Below are 15,141 nucleotides of genomic sequence, written 5' to 3'. Positions count from 1 at the left end.
ATGAGGCAAGAGGTCCGAATCGGGTATAATCCGCGACGAGCCTGTCGTAGGTGCGCTCAGTAGGGGTAATTTTTCTAGGAAGCGTCCCAACACGTGTCTTTTTCTGTTGGGAATTTGGGAGCTGGAACAGGAGGAGACAGTATTGTTGTCGCCAAACGCAGGCGGGAAACGGGCAACGACGCCTCCCAGGCCAGGATCGGGTCGGCGCCAGTAAGCACGGGACTCGATAAAAGGGCACCTACTGAAGATGGAACGGGCCGGATCTACGCTACGGTGGAAAAGCTAAGCGAAGACTACGTACGCAAGTGGACGGTTCGGGGTGAAGCAAATGGGTCAACTCTCGAGGTATGGATGGCGGTCAGTATGTTGATACTCATCATGTCCTCCATGCTAGACCATATTATCCTAGGGATGCATTTGTTGGGTGCAATGGGCACTGTAGTACGCTGCGGCAATGCAGCATTGGTCCTAGAGACAATGACGGAACCGGTCGCGGGGCCTGAGACAAGAGGACAGCCAAAAAAGGTCTCACGCGTCAATAACCGGGCGTGCCTGCTCGGCAACTAACGAAAACAGATACGAGTGATGAGCCAAATGAAGGCCACCCAGGTTATGAAAGGGGAGCATCTGCTCGGCAACAGAAGAGAGAGGACACCAAGATGGAGCCGAAGGAAGGTCTCCCAGTTTATGAAAGCGGAGCACATACTAGGGAACAGAAGAGAGAGGACACCGAGATGGAAGCGAAGCCGGGAACGGAAGAGCTGAAAAGGCAGATCTACGCTGGTCATGGAGGCGGCACGGCAGAAAGATGCCAGATAGCGGGGGGAAAAGAAGCAATGGCTTGGGTCCACACGGACGCGATCGTCAGAGGGAAGCGATCATAGAGCTCGATTTGGAATCGGAGTGGTGTCCGGAATAGGCGAGGCGCAGGGTGACCGCAGCTTCGAAGAAGCAGAGTGGCCTGCGGATCTGGATCCGGAACTTAGGGAGTTCTTGGAGTCGGAGTACAGGACTCGGCTGAAGACGCGCAATCCATCCCAGATGCTTATCATCTCTCAGGATCAATCACATCCGTGGGCGGTCAGCCGATAGACGGGAATGTACGGCCTTCACGGTCCCTGGAAGAGGTCTTTTCCAATGGCGGGTGATGCCATTCGGCTTACACTCGGCGCGACCTTCCAGTGAGCCTTAGACACGGTCATAGGACTCTGGCCTCATGGAGCCTCATGCGTTCGCCTACCTAGACGACATCGTGGTTATAGAGGAAACGAAAGAGCAGCATGTAGAGAATTTGAGGGATGTGTTCCGCTGGTTAGGGGCGGGCAATCTCAGGCTGAATAGGAAGAAGTGCAGCTTCTTCTGAGAGAGGTTGGTCTACCTGGGACATGTAATTTGCGGTCCAGATAATGTAATGAATTGCGGCAACGCCTCGGGATGGCGTCATGGTACAGGCGGGAGCTTCATTCCCTTCGTGACTCAGGTATAGCCGCTCACAGCGCTCCTAAAGAAGGAGCGGAAATGGGCATGGGAAGAGGAGGAGGCATTGCGTCAATGGAAGGATATCTTGATGACTGCCCCTACGTTGGCTTGTCCGGACATTTCCGCCAAATTCGTCTTGCAGACTGACGCGAGTGAGTATGGCCTCGGCGCAGTGCTGACGCAGACGATTGAGGGAGAGGAGCGGGTGATATCGTACGCGAGGCGCAAGTTACTGAAAGCTGTAGTGAACTATTCCGCCAACGAGAAAGAGTGCCTGGCAATAGTATGCTCGATCCGAAAATTGCGCTGCTATCCAGAAGGGTACCAGTTTGACGTGATAACGGATCATCTGGCAATCAAGTGGCTCAACTAGATCGAGAGCTCTTTAGGAAGTATTGCGCAATTGTCATTAGAACTGCAACAGTTCCAATTTGACGCTCACTACCTACGAGGGAAGCTCAACGTCGTGGCCGACGCACTATCAAAACATCCTCTAGAGACTTGTAAGCAAGCAGTGATGGTCAAGTCACCTTGCAAATGAGTCGCCGAAGAGCCAACATGGGCATTAATATAGTAATTTGGGCCACCGGACAGACTACTAGGACTACTTTCCTGGAAGCTATGTGTGGCTAGTGGTCAGCGACGCCCGGACATCAAGGCATCACGAAAACTTTGTCGACGTTAGCCCAGAGATACTACAGGCCTGGTATGTTCCGCTACGTGAAGAGCTGCGAAATCTGCCAGGAATTCAAGAGCGAGGAACTCAAACCGGCTGGACGTTTGCTGTCAAGACAGTTAGCAAAGCCGATGGCAGTACTCTGCGCTGATTTTGTCGGACCCCTTCCACGGTCAAAACATGGCAACACAATGCTACTGGCGCTGCATGACTCCTTTTTGAAGTGGTTTGAATTGGTGCCTCTCAGGAGGGCCATGGCGGCAGCATTCCGATAGATGATTTTGAGTAGGTTCGGGGTGCCTACGAATTTCGTGTGCGTCAACAGGGCGCAGTTTACGAGTCGTAGCTTTAATTTTTTCTGGAATCCCTGGGTGTTGAGGTCCAGTAGACCGCCTCGTACTGTCCGCAAGAGAATCTTACCGAGAGGACAAACAGGACCGTGAAGACCATGATAGCGCAATTTAACGTGGGCCATGAAAATTCGTGTGACGACCTTTTGCCCGAGATATCGCTAGCGGTCAACACAAGTGTGGCGGACTCGACGGGATTTAGTCCCGCTTTTCTGATGCAGGGCAGGGAGCCGCGGTTGGTTGCTGCTTTGTACGATCAGGTGACTCCGGGGTCCGCAACTAGTGCATTCGACTCTAGGATGAAGGCGGATAGACTAAAAGAAATTTTTGATATCGTCCTCAGCAACCTACAGCGCTCATCAACCAGGACCAGGGCAGGTACTACAACCTGCGGAGACGAGAGTGGCTACATTTGTTGGACTTGATGGTCCTATTACGGCAGCACCAACTATCCAACAAATAGGCGAAACGTGAGTGCGGCACCCGTCGCCCAACGTAACCCCTGTACTAAATTTACATTAAACTTACACTAGCAGCGTAGTTAGAAGGGGTTTAATAGAATTAGAGCCGCACTGTGGTTATTAACAACTAAGTACTGGACAAGCTAACAAGTAAGTTGAATTTACAGATGGATCTAGAAATTATTACGTTCTCGCCGGTCAGATACAAAAGAGGCGTGGGTCGACGAGGTGGAAACGGCTTCACCCGCTTCACCCGTAGATGCCCCCAAGATTCCCTCCGATACTGGGCTGTGGGGGACATCGTAGAGTTGTTCGACGAAATCGACGGGTGGGACACTAGCCTGAGTCGGTACTCAGCGAGGAGAGAGGCCTGAGTTTAAGGCTACCCAGAGTTTCCACCCCACAATCAAGGGCATAATTTGAATTCCAATTTAACCGCCGGGCGCCACAGAAATCGTGTGCTGCTGATCGGTTACTCAACACGGTCATCGAGAGCTCAACTTCAATTCGGCGAAGAGCGAATGTTCCGAGGCGAAGTTGCGAAATCTCGCGGCGAAATTGAGCGGCCGAGGCAAGCGCACGGAACATTAACGAGCGTGCCGGCACCTCTTGCGGCGACTTTCAGAGTAGGTAGACGTGTCTCGGACCGGAAAAGTGAAAAAAATCCCAAAACGGGTAGTAGAGCGCTAGGACTCCAGACAGTGCGGCAAGGTTTTCTTTTAGGTAAACAGGGTAGGGTAGTGCATAACAATTACAAAGAAGGTTATGTGAATAAAGTGATACCAATAAGGAATGTCTGCCAATCCTTGTCATCTTTTATTTACACTAACCTCGGGTACCGTTGCTAACCGGTGCTCAACATAACCTTTCCCAACCTAAAGCGTAGTATTTCGAGAGACGAGGCTTCATTACGTCGCTCATAACAACTACCTCTTCCTTACCTAAATTGTAGGGTATCGAGAGAGACGAGGCATCGTCACGTCGCTCTTGGTAACCATCCCGGCAACATTTTGTGTGTGGGCTTAGACAGACTCTGGTAGGGACCGCTGAGCTATCCATCGAATGCTGAAAGTCAGCTCGGTAGTTCCGGATATGATCAGTCCTTTCCGCTAGTAGGATCGAAGGCAGAGAAGAGATATTTGTAACACTTTCCCTCTCTCAAAACCCTCCATCCCGCCCAGTAGCTTCTTTACAACTTAAATTTGTTTGTTCATTTTCAATTTCAAGTTCAATTGGGTGTTGTACAGGCTGATCAATAACATTTAGTTTCTTTATAAATATTCGTTTGGCTCTATTTTTAAACTTATATATGCTATATGCAAAATTATGATATATATGATGGATACAAATATTATAATGATTATAATATTTTTATTTCTTAAGTAATTTCGATAAAATATTTCTTTTGTTTGAATGTACAAAAGTGGTAACATTATTTCTTACATATATACCTTGTGTGTAATCTGTGTTCAAATTGGTTGAAGATATCTCGTATTAAGTATTACAATCTCGATCTGCGCGGACACTAAAAGGACCTACAGCTCAAATTTTAAGTCTCTAGCACTTATAGATATCTGATATCCTTGCGTTCATACATACGGAAGGACGGACAGAGGACGAACAGGGCTAAATCGACTCGGCCGTTGCTGCTAATCAAGAATATACATACTTTATGGGGTCGGAGATGCTTCCCTCTCCCTGTTACATAAATTTGCAACAAATACAATTTAACCTTTTCCCATTTTTAATGGGTTCACTGTTTAAAAACAAACACACATACATGTGCACTTTTCTTTCCATTTTTGGATATACAATCCAATTAATGAATATTAAAAAAAAAAATATATATATAAAAAATAATACTGTCACAACCAATTCCAGATACTAATATACACAACATGGAAGAGAAGTCAACACAGCCATAATACACCTCACATACAATAAATAAATACAATAAAGAATGTCTGCCCTTTTTAACCTAAATTGTTGGGCTTCGAGAGAGACGAGGCTTCGTCACGCCGCTCATGGTATCCATCCCGGCAGTACTTTGTGTGTGGGCTGAGACGGACTCTGGCAGGGACCGCCGCACATGTCTTGTAGGCTAGTTGAACCTGGCGAGACCGATATTTGTACCCCGGCCAGTAACTTCCTTACAACTTAAATTTGTATGTTCATTTTCAATTTCAAGTTCAATTGGGGGTTGTACAGGCTGATCTATAACATTTAGTTTCTTTATAAATATTCGTTTGGGTATATTTTTAAACTTATATGCTAGATGCAAAATAATCATTAATTTGATGGATACAAACATTATAAATATTATATTTTTATTTCTTAAGTATTTTCGATAAAATATTTCTTGTGTTTAAATGTACAAAAGTGGCTTTAATTTGATAATATTATTTCTTACATATATACCTTGTGTGTAATCTGAGTTCCAATTGGTTTTAGATATCTCGTTAAGTATTACTGAACCATTATGGATTTTTATTATGTTATTTTCCTCAATTAAGATATCATTTAGAATACGGTTTTCTTTTAATGTGTATTTGGCTACGCTCCATGTTATAGGTAATCGTTTCAATATAGTTAGTTTGTGTTATTAGATGTGGTTAAAAATGTGTAACCTGTGTTAGTTTGTTTAAGTATGCCTAATATGCATTTGCTAATAGTCCATTTTACTTACCATTGTTGCCCACATTATAAATACGTCAGTATTATTATTGTGTTTCGTCTTGTAAATTAGTTAGATCATAGTCTGGGTAGGGTTGAATTTTGTATAAGGTGGTGTTATTTATTTCTCAAGGAATGTGTGAAATAATCAAAATTGCATGTGTTTCAGATCTTAGACGAGTATAAGTTTTTATATTAAGTAGTTTTCGGAATAAACGTGTGTGAGATAAACATGTTTTAATAATTTTGGATTAAATATTACTAACAAAAGTTAGTAGCATTCCCATTTCTAAAGTGTGCCAAAACGTTGGAGGCGATATCCTGGGGGCGAGGTTGGGTGCCTAAGGTGCTGGCAACTGTACGAGCGTTCGAAGAGTTTGAACCCTAGCATAGCTGTCACGGGTGTGGGAGAGGCTCATGAAAATAGGAGAAACGGAGCTTGCAAAAAAAACAGCGACTGCGCGGGGCTCGGGCGAGTCTCAGTCGAAGGCCAAGCCTCTCGCCCCCGAATACGTACGCCGGCAAGATTTCTAAGCCGTGTCCGAGCTGACCTAGCTGGCTGTGGAGTACGAGACGCTGATGTGTCAGAGAGCGGGATACTCGGAAAGCAGGTCAAGGAGTCAGATGGTCGCGAGTGCGTGAGGCACAGAGTGGGCAAGGATGGTACAGCCCCCGAGGGGATACTTCAATCCATTCCGATCTACTCCAATCGGAACCGGAGCGAACGTTGTGGATAGAAAATGATGAGGCAAGAGGTCCGAATCGGGTATAATCCGCGACGAGCCTGTCGTAGGTGCGCTTAGTAAGGGTAATTTTTCTAGGAAGCGTCCCAACACGTGTCTTTTTCTGTTGGGAATTTGGGAGCTGGGACAGGAAGAGACAGTATTGTTGTCGCCAAACGCAGGCGGGAAACGGGCAACGACGCCTCCCAGGCCAGGATCGGGTCGGCGCCAGTAAGCACGGGACTCGATAAAAGGGCACCTACTGAAGATGGAACGGGCCGGATCTACGCTACGGTGGAGAAGCTAAGCGAAGACTGCGTAGGCAAGTGGACGGTTCGGGGTGGAGCAAATGGGTCAACTCTCGAGGTATGGATGGCGGTCAGTATGTTGATACTCATCATGTCCTCCATGCTAGACCATGTTATCCTAGGGATGCATTTGTTGGGTGCAATGGGCACTGTAGTACGCTGCGGCAATGCAGCATTGGTCCTAGAGACAATGACGGAACCGGTCGCGGGGCCTGAGACAAGAGGACATCCAAAAAAGGTCTCACGCGTCAATAACCGGGCGTGCCTGCTCGGCAACTAACGAAAACAGATACGAGTGATGAGCCAAATGAAGGCCACCCAGGTTATGAAAGGGGAGCATCTGCTCGGCAACAGAAGAGAGAGGACACCAAGATGGAGCCGAAGGAAGGTCTCCCTGTTTATGAAAGCGGAGCACATACTAGGGAACAGACGAGAGAGGACACCGAGATGGAAGCGAAGCCGGGAACGGAAGAGCTGCAAAGGCAGATCTACGCTGGTCATGGAGGCGGCACGGCAGAAAGATGCCAGATAGCGGGGGGAAAAGAAGCAATGGCTTGGGTCCACACGGACGCGATCGTCAGAGGGAAGCGATCATAGAGCTCGATCTGGAATCGGAGTGGTGTCCGGAATAGGCGAGGCGCAGGGTGACCGCAGCTTCGAAGAAGCAGAGTGGCCTGCGGATCTGGATCCGGAACTTAGGGAGTTCTTGGAGTCGGAGTACAGGACTTGGCTGAAGACGCGCAATCCATCCCAGATGCTTATCATCTCTCAGGATCAATCACATCCGTGGGCGGTCAGCCGATAGACGGGAATGTACGGCCTTCACGGTCCCCGGAAGAGGTCTTTTCCAATGGCGGGTGATGCCATTCGGCTTACACTCGGCGCGACCTTCCAGTGAGCCTTAGACACGGTCATAGGACTCTGGTCTCATGGAGCCTCATGCGTTCGCCTACCTAGACGACATCGTGGTTATAGAGGAAACGAAAGAGCAGCATGTAGAGAATTTGAGGGATGTGTTCCGCTGGTTAGGGGCGGGCAATCTCAGGCTGAATAGGAAGAACTGCAGCTTCTTCTGAGAGAGGTTGGTCTACCTGGGACATGTAATTTGCGGTCCAGATAATGTAATAAATTGCGGCAACGCCTCGGGATGGCGTCATGGTACAGGCGGGAGCTTCATTCCCTTCGTGACTCAGGTATAGCCGCTCACAGCGCTCCTAAAGAAGGAGCGGAAATGGGCATGGGAAGAGGAGGAGGCATTGCGTCAATGGAAGGATATCTTGATGACTGCCCCTACGTTGGCTTGTCCGGACTTTTCCGCCAAATTCGTCTTGCAGACTGACGCGAGTGAGTATGGCCTCGGCGCAGTGCTGACGCAGACGATTGAGGGACAGGAGCGGGTGATATCGTACGCGAGGCGCAAGTTACTGAAAGCTGTGGTGAACTATTCCGCCAACGAGAAAGAGTGCCTGGCAATAGTATGCTCGATCCGAAAATTGCGCTGCTACCCAGAAGGGTACCAGTTCGACGTGATAACGGATCATCTGGCAATCAAGTGGCTCAACTAGATCGAGAGCTCTTTAGGAAGTATTGCGCAATTGTCATTAGAACTGCAACAGTTCCAATTTGACGCTCACTACCTACGAGGGAAGCTCAACGTCGTGGCCGACGCACTATCAAAACATCCTCTAGAGACTTGTAAGCAAGCAGTGATGGTCAAGTCACCTTGCAAATGAGTCGCCGAAGAGCCAACATGGGCATTAATATAGTAATTTGGGCCACCGGACAGACTACTAGGACTACTTTCCTGGAAGCTATGTGTGGCTAGTGGTCAGCGACGCCCGGACATCAAGGCATCACGAAAACTTTGTCGACGTTAGCCCAGAGATACTACAGGCCTGGTATGTTCCGCTACGTGAAGAGCTGCGAAATCTGCCAGGAATTCAAGAGCGAGGAACTCAAACCGGCTGGACGTTTGCTGTCAAGACAGTTAGCAAAGCCGATGGCAGTACTCTGCGCTGATTTTGTCGGACCCCTTCCACGGTCAAAACATGGCAACACAATGCTACTGGCGCTGCATGACTCCTTTTTGAAGTGGTTTGAATTGGTGCCTCTCAGGAGGGCCATGGCGGCAGCATTCCGATAGATGATTTTGAGTAGGTTCGGGGTGCCTACGAATTTCGTGTGCGTCAACAGGGCGCAGTTTACGAGTCGTAGCTTTAATTTTTTCTGGAATCCCTGGGTGTTGAGGTCCAGTAGACCGCCTCGTACTGTCCGCAAGAGAATCTTACCGAGAGGACAAACAGGACCGTGAAGACCATGATAGCGCAATTTAACGTGGGCCATGAAAATTCGTGTGACGACCTTTTGCCCGAGATATCGCTAGCGGTCAACACAAGTGTGGCGGACTCGACGGGATTTAGTCCCGCTTTTCTGATGCAGGGCAGGGAGCCGCGGTTGGTTGCTGCTTTGTACGATCAGGTGACTCCGGGGTCCGCAACTAGTGCATTCGACTCTAGGATGAAGGCGGATAGACTAAAAGAAATTTTTGATATCGTCCTCAGCAACCTACAGCGCTCATCAACCAGGACCAGGGCAGGTACTACAACCTGCGGAGACGAGAGTGGCTACATTTGTTGGACTTGATGGTCCTATTACGGCAGCACCAACTATCCAACAAATAGGCGAAACGTGAGTGCGGCACCCGTCGCCCAACGTAACCCCTGTACTAAATTTACATTAAACTTACACTAGCAGCGTAGTTAGAAGGGGTTTAATAGAATTAGAGCCGCACTGTGGTTATTAACAACTAAGTACTGGACAAGCTAACAAGTAAGTTGAATTTACAGATGGATCTAGAAATTATTACGTTCTCGCCGGTCAGATACAAAAGAGGCGTGGGTCGACGAGGTGGAAACGGCTTCACCCGCTTCACCCGTAGATGCCCCCAAGATTCCCTCCGATACTGGGCTGTGGGGGACATCGTAGAGTTGTTCGACGAAATCGACGGGTGGGACACTAGCCTGAGTCGGTACTCAGCGAGGAGAGAGGCCTGAGTTTAAGGCTACCCAGAGTTTCCACCCCACAATCAAGGGCATAATTTGAATTCCAATTTAACCGCCGGGCGCCACAGAAATCGTGTGCTGCTGATCGGTTACTCAACACGGTCATCGAGAGCTCAACTTCAATTCGGCGAAGAGCGAATGTTCCGAGGCGAAGTTGCGAAATCTCGCGGCGAAATTGAGCGGCCGAGGCAAGCGCACGGAACATTAACGAGCGTGCCGGCACCTCTTGCGGCGACTATCAGAGTAGGTAGACGTGTCTCGGACCGGAAAAGTGAAAAAAAATCCCAAAACGGGTAGTAGAGCGCTAGGACTCCAGACAGTGCGGCAAGGTTTTCTTTTAGGTAAACAGGGTAGGGTAGTGCATAACAATTACAAAGAAGGTTATGTGAATAAAGTGATACCAATAAGGAATGTCTGCCAATCCTTGTCATCTTTTATTTACACTAACCTCGGGTACCGTTGCTAACCGGTGCTCAACATAACCTTTCCCAACCTAAAGCGTAGTATTTCGAGAGACGAGGCTTCATTACGTCGCTCATAACAACTACCTCTTCCTAACCTAAATTGTAGGGTATCGAGTGAGACGAGGCATCGTCACGTCGCTCTTGGTAACCATCCTGGCAATATTTTGTGTGTGGGCTGAGACAGACTCTGGTAGGGACCACTGAGCTATCCATCGAATGCTGAAAGTCAGCTCGGTAGTTCCGGATATGATCAGTCCTTTCCGCTAGTAGGATCGTTGTTGTAGATATCTCGTATTAGGTATTACTGAAAAATTATGGATTTTTATCATGTTATTTCGCTCAATTAAGATATCACTTTTAATACGGCTTAGATTTAATGTGATTTTGGGTATTTATATGGATTTTTATCATGTTATTTCGCTCAATTAAGATATCACTTTTAATACGGCTTAGATTTAATGTGATTTTGGGTTTCAATATAGTTAGTTTGTGTTCTTAGATCTGGCTGAAAATCTGTAACTTGTGTTAGTTTGTTTTAGTATGCCTAATATGTATGGTGTCTCGAGGAGATGCTGCTTTGCATCCCACTTCAGCCTTTTATTTATTTAATAATAATTCTAAACAGATAAGACCTGAGTTTTTAAGAAGACTGAAAATGGTAAAAAGTCGCTTGGATTTTCTGTAATGGGACAGAGCGGTCTTGAATTTAACATGGCAGATATTTAGCAAATAAGGGTTAATTAAATGAGAAAAGAGCATTTCCAACGACGCGGTGAAAATGATGTTTGGCTGACTTCATTGCGACCTCCCATAAGCCACCAAAATGTGTCGATCGTGGCGAAATAAAGTGCCAAGTGATTCCCAGCGCCAAGGATTCGTTGACGATCAGGCTGCGTTCAGGATCACTCATGAAAAGGTTCGGCTTGCCTCTTAGACTGACTGAATCGTTTCAACGCAGCCATAAAAGACGGAGGCCGCAAAAGTCTATTCCAGTTACGTGGAACGTAGGACTGGATTGCACGCGGTCTGCTGGTAGTGGAGCCATGGGTTGATCCAAAATTTTTGGTCGCATGCGATAGCAACGAACACATATGTTCACGACTCTAGAAACGACCTTAAGTCGATGCAGTTTGGGTAAGAGTATGGGGTGCTTGGCTTCATATTCAATGTTGGAATTCTGAAGCCGACCACGGGATGTAGAGTCTGAATACTTTTGATGAGTACGTGTGTTCCTTGCTTAATTTCATCCAGAGTAAAGAAATCGTTGGATCGAGATGAGCTCGTTTCAATTTTCGTAATAAATAGAAAAATATATGCGAAATTACGCTGGAGCATTCCAAATGAATTTTTAAATTGGCACGATGCGGCAAATCCCTTTGCATTAATAGGACCAATGTATTGTGGCGATGCTTTGGATGCTCCAGCTGATAAGCACTGTCTTCAGGTCATTCTGAGCTGCTGGAGCGCAGGAATGTCGGACCGTTGTGCCAATGCTGCGATTCTATAAGTTCCAGCGGCGTGCATCCACATGATAAGATGTCAGCAGGGTTCTGGTGCGACGACACATGGTGCCAGGCCATGCCTTTAGTGCGTTCCTGGATTTGTGTAACACTGTTAGAAATGAAAACATTGAAGTTAGAAGGCGTTTCTCGTGTCCATGCCAGTGCTATAGTTGAGTCAGTCCAACAATGATATTTGCATTTGAACGGAATATCTGCGGTGACGTTGCAGAATAACTCCGAAAGTATGAGCGCTGCTAGAAGTTCCAGCTTCGGGATTGTTAGCGTTTTGAGGGGTGCCACTCTAGATTTGGAACACAGCAGATGTGATGCGACAACTCCTTTCAACTCGGATCTTATGTGGACACAAGCGCCATATGCAGTCATGCTTGCGTCGCAAAAGCCATGTATTGCATAATTTTGCTAGCGTTGTCATAGCAAATCGAGTCTGGAGTTGTTATGCTACGCAACGATACAGGAGATGCTGCTTTGCATCCCACTTCGGCCTTTTATTTATTTATTTATTTAATATTAATTCTAAACAGATAAGACACGAGTTTTAGTTTAGTTTAGCTGACGGTTTTTAAGAAGAGTGGTGATGGTCAAGTGAGTGGATGATTGGTGATGTAAGTTTAAGAATATTTACAAGGTATTTTAAAGTGACAATGTGAGTATGATATTATATGTTAAGAGTCAGTTTTTTCTTGCGTGAGTAATATTTGTATTGTTTCGACTTGATCATAGTCTGGGTAGGGTAGAATTTCGTATAAGGTGGTGTTATTTATTTCTCTAGGAATGTGTGAAATAATCAAAATTTCATTCGATTCGGATCTTAGACAAGTATATATTATATTTTAGACAAGTATATATATATATTTTTATATTAAGTAGCTTTTCGGAATTAACGTAAACGTAGGTGCGAGCGAGATAAAAATAAACAGACTTGCTGTTCTATCGCACAAATCATATAGAAGCGAGTGCGCCAAGCACTTTCCTGTAGTGTAAGTGGTTAAAAAATAAATCATATGTATATCTTATTCCCTTCCTCGCGATTTTAGACCAGAAGCCACCGATACTTTTAGTGCCAACTTTTCACTAATGTCCAGTCTATATGTTGTTTGGTTAGTGATTGATTAGCTTTAAATTTAAATTTACAGGAGAGCACGCTCAGTTCTAAAGATAAGTCTGAGGAGCTCCAATATCACAATCGTCAAAGATGTAGACGATATTTAAGTACCAAACTCTGTTAGCAAAAAGTTCAAGTCACTGCCTCTATTCGAACCACAGACAACGAACCGGCGTATTTAAAATTATACCCGTACCCTATGAGAGTTTCAGAATTCGTAAACAAGGAAATCAAAAAATTGCTAAAAGACGGCATAATTACACCATCCAAACCGCCATACAACAGCCCTTCTTTGGTCGTCAAAAAAAAAGGTTTCGACCCCAACGGCAACAAAAACAAACGATTGGTAATCTTAATTATTGAAGCTCAATGAACGAACTATAGCCGATCGATACCCAGTGCCGAGTATTCCCATGATTTTAGCAAGTCTGGGACAGGCAAAGTTTTTCACGACCCTCGACTTAAAATTGGGCTATCACCAAATTTATTAAACAGAACATGATCGCGAAAAAAACAGTTCATGGTCAATGGGGGAAAACACGAGTTCTGCCGATTTACTTTCGGACTGAAAATTGCGGGAAGCATTTTTCAAAGGGCCATCAATGATGTCCTCAGAGACATACGTTGACGACATCATAATTTTTTCCGCGAACTAAGCTGATCATGTTCGGCACATAAACAGAAAGTTGGAATGTCTGTGCAATGCTAACATGCGTGTTGCTCAAGAAAAGACAAATTTTTCAAAGAAATCGTCGAGCTTCTGGGACTCGTATTAACAAAAAACGGGGCCAGAGCCGACCCTGAAAAGGTAAAAGCCATGCAAGAATTCCCTGAGCCAAAAAACTTGATCAGCCTGCGATCACTTTTTGGCCTAGCCAACTATTATAGAGGCTGTTTTGAGGAGATGCTAGTTTGCATCCCACTTCGGTCCCTTTTATGTTTTATAAATTTTAATAAAAATGAGCCTTTAGATTGCTTGTAATGCGTGATTTACTTCTCGAACTTTCAACAATAACTATCTATAGATTAGTGATGAGCAATTTACAATGGTATTTTATGGTGGCTTAAAAATAATAGTATGTGACTTCAATAATGGGACAGAGCGGTCTTGAATTTAACATGGCAGATATTTAGCAAATAAGGGTTAATTAAATGAGAAAAGAGCATTTCCAACGACGCGGTGAAAATGATGTTTGGCTGACTTCATTGCGACCTCCCATAAGCCACCAAAATGTGTCGATCGTGGCGAAATAAAGTGCCAAGTGATTCCCAGCGCCAAGGATTCGTTGACGATCAGGCTGCGTTCAGGATCACTCATGAAAAGGTTCGGCTTGCCTCTTAGACTGACTGAATCGTTTCAACGCAGCCATAAAAGACGGAGGCCGCAAAAGTCTATTCCAGTTACGTGGAACGTAGGACTGGATTGCACGCGGTCTGCTGGTAGTGGAGCCATGGGTTGATCCAAAATTTTTGGTCGCATGCGATAGCAACGAACACATATGTTCACGACTCTAGAAACGACCTTAAGTCGATGCAGTTTGGGTAAGAGTATGGGGTGCTTGGCTTCATATTCAATGTTGGAATTCTGAAGCCGACCACGGGATGTAGAGTCTGAATACTTTTGATGAGTACGTGTGTTCCTTGCTTAATTTCATCCAGAGTAAAGAAATCGTTGGATCGAGATGAGCTCGTTTCAATTTTCGTAATAAATAGAAAAATATATGCGAAATTACGCTGGAGCATTCCAAATGAATTTTTAAATTGGCACGATGCGGCAAATCCCTTTGCATTAATAGGACCAATGTATTGTGGCGATGCTTTGGATGCTCCAGCTGATAAGCACTGTCTTCAGGTCATTCTGAGCTGCTGGAGCGCAGGAATGTCGGACCGTTGTGCCAATGCTGCGATTCTATAAGTTCCAGCGGCGTGCATCCACATGATAAGATGTCAGCAGGGTTCTGGTGCGACGACACATGGTGCCAGGCCATGCCTTTAGTGCGTTCCTGGATTTGTGTAACACTGTTAGAAATGAAAACATTGAAGTTAGAAGGCGTTTCTCGTGTCCATGCCAGTGCTATAGTTGAGTCAGTCCAACAATGATATTTGCATTTGAACGGAATATCTGCGGTGACGTTGCAGAATAACTCCGAAAGTATGAGCGCTGCTAGAAGTTCCAGCTTCGGGATTGTTAGCGTTTTGAGGGGTGCCACTCTAGATTTGGAACACAGCAGATGTGATGCGACAACTCCTTTCAACTCGGATCTTATGTGGACACAAGCGCCATATGCAGTCATGCTTGCGTCGCAAAAGCCATGTATTGC

Source organism: Drosophila virilis, chromosome 5 (genome assembly GCF_030788295.1).
Source record: "Drosophila virilis strain 15010-1051.87 chromosome 5, Dvir_AGI_RSII-ME, whole genome shotgun sequence".
Classification (NCBI taxonomy): domain Eukaryota; kingdom Metazoa; phylum Arthropoda; class Insecta; order Diptera; family Drosophilidae; genus Drosophila; species Drosophila virilis.
This window is presented reverse-complemented; position numbering follows the sequence as displayed.